The 2,837-nt window shown below is 29.2% G+C and overlaps 1 protein-coding gene across 1 annotated transcript in view; it reads right to left on the bottom strand.

The window, feature by feature from the left end:
* RSPO3 (R-spondin 3) overlaps positions 1 to 2,837 on the bottom strand; it is a 76,025-nt gene that overhangs the window by 35,194 nt on the left and 37,994 nt on the right. The gene's annotated exons all lie outside the window — the stretch shown is intronic.

The following is a 2,837-nucleotide window of genomic DNA, read 5'->3' as shown; positions in this document are numbered from 1 at the left end:
CACATATAAAAATCACCCTTTTGCATCAAAGGCAGTCACATATATATTTCCCTGTCCTGTTTCACTCCCCCTTATCTAAGATGATTACACCTAGTATATCAAAAAAGTCAATAAATGTAAGTTGACAACCATTGAAACCATTTCTCTTTGCTTATTTTTATTTCAATATATTGTTTTAGTGCATATGTGATAGTACTCTATGTATTAGCCTTTATAATCTCTTAAATATATCCTAAGTATCTTTGATATTTTAGGTATATAGTTTAACTGAGATTGGCTCAAGCTAGAAACTATGGCAATGGTAGTAACTTCTTATCAAAGCTAGTAATTGTTGGAGAAGTTAAGATTAAAGGGTAGCATGTCAGGTAAAGGGAAATAATCTTAAATGATGCAAATAGTACATCAGATAAAAATTCAGACTTGGGGCTACAGAAATTACATTTTTCTCTGCGGATTCATTTACTATAACTATTCTAAGCATAAGAAGGACATTAGTAAAGAAAAATATGTGTGTGTAAGATTAGCAATCATTTTTTCTACTATATATATATTAAAAAGTATCTCACTACTAGAATAATCCATACTGTTACTAAAATCTAGTTACTTCTATTCATCTGATTTGTGTACATTTTGGAAAGTCATTTCTGGATCTTATCATTCTTCTCCAGAGACTTTGCCTCTGGAAATTACAAAACAGCAGAAAAAATCCTGAACACTTACTCTACACCTTTTCCAAATACGACTTATTTACCTCTGCCTATTGTTAACCTCTTAGGCAGGGATGATAGATGTAAGTTTAAAATTAAGATTTTTGGGGCTAAATTTTATTTTTAAAAACCTTATCTTTTAACTTACTCATCTAGAAATGCTCAATCCATGAACCTAAATGATCTTATTTTATGAATCTATAAACCTATAGGAGCAACTCAAGTAATAGCTATTCTAGTGATAGGAAAAATGATCTTTATCATTTTATTGTGTTTATGTATTGTTTAACACTATATGTATACACATATATATATAATCTCCACATATGTGCACACATACATGCACACACATATACACATTATATCTCAGAGCCTAAATGAGAATTTTCTGAGTAATAGTATTTTGATATGATATTTGATATATAATGGCTTATCCAGAGGTGATAAATACTTTTATATTTGGTTTCTTCATGTTCAAATAGGATATTTGATAGGTTACCATTAAAAAAAGCTAAGAAAACTGCTAGGTTAGAAAGTAAGGAATGAAGAAAGAATTGGTTCCCTTTCTATTTTAAATTTTTAGGCTACATGAGAAAAATTTTTGACACATAAAAAGATGAATGAAAATTAATAAAAGTGGAACTAAATCTGGAATTTAACTATAAAATGTAATCCATTATTTCCTACTTGGTTGTCTACACATTATTAAATTTGAAGAAGAATAAACATCTACATTTTATATTTGTATAAAGTTCTTTTTTGTAAATATAAAATATCACCATATTCTATCGGAGGGGAGGTAAATAGATCAGAAAGAAACTTTTAAGCCAAGCTTATGTCACAGGTTACTATTTTAAACTTCTCGTGGTATTATTTATCTTATCCATTCTTAGTTTTAAAAAGTGACATTTTTAATGTTAATGTTTAAGTCAAGTGCTAGCAGAACATATTAGGAGACCACATTCTCAAATAAAAGAAATAAATTGTAATTAATACCATAATTTAATTTTTCTATTGAATAAAATTTTCTTCACTTATATGTTAAAAGCCAAGTATACTGAATACCGATTAGTAATGTAGAATCTTTGTAGAAAGAATAATATGAGCAAAGACCACCTGTAAGTCATTAAATTTCCAGAAAATTTAATAAACATAAGTACATGTACGGGTATGAGAGCTTACCAACAAGTAGAGTGATGAAATATTTGATTTCCAAATCCAACTTTAAAATCTAAGATGTTTTAAATTAATTGGTAACAAATGCCAAAAAGACCTTTTCCACTAGCCAACTTTCATTCCTTAAGCCTAATTTTAATCAAAACCTCTTACAGATTTATAAAAGCTTGAAGTTCCCTTTAAAATAATTCATGTTTTCAAGGATTTTATCACATTAACTACTTGATTACTAACGGCAACAATAGGCTCTATACTTTTTGGTGATGGTATAGTGCAAGACACTTTGCAAAGTACAGGTGAACCAAGTTCTTTCTTGTATGAGTGATATTCAAGCTTGCACAGCATCCCCTCTGTGTTCGTATTGAACTTCATTGACACACATACATTCTCCCTTACTATACGGTATTGTGATTATCTGTTTAAACACCTCAGCCCTCTATTGTACTCTGAATGAACGTTTAGGATAGAAATTGTACCCTATTCAGTTGTGAGCCTCCAAGACTTAGCACTGTGCATAGTCATAAAGTAAATTTCAATAAAATGATGTTGAATTAATGAAAGAATGAATGAATGAAATATGCAAAAGAAATTCAACTAGAGGCAGCCAAACTCCTTTTAAGCTATAATTAATTGAGAAGATCATTTATTGACTCACCAGATAATTACCGATAGTATTCTAAAGCTTTATAAAATATTTGTAAGCAGTGGTGCCGAAGACATTAGTGAGAAAGATTAAAAAAATTAAATTTTAAAAGTCAACAGCTTCTAGGTGGAAGTTTAATTACCTTAAAACATCATATTAAATGGTATATTTCTCATTGACAATTATAAGATTTTAGAACAAGCTCTGACACAGAATTATTTAATATTGATCTAATAGGTTCTGTAATCTGGTATATAAATTAGTGAAATGTGAAAAAAAATTGGGTGAATCAAATGTCATTAACAGTTGCA

Source organism: Pteropus alecto, unplaced genomic scaffold, assembly GCF_000325575.1.
Source record: "Pteropus alecto unplaced genomic scaffold, ASM32557v1 scaffold79, whole genome shotgun sequence".
Lineage (NCBI taxonomy): Eukaryota > Metazoa > Chordata > Mammalia > Chiroptera > Pteropodidae > Pteropus > Pteropus alecto.
The sequence above is the reverse complement of the archived record's forward strand: the minus strand, read 5'-3'. Positions and strand labels throughout refer to the sequence as shown.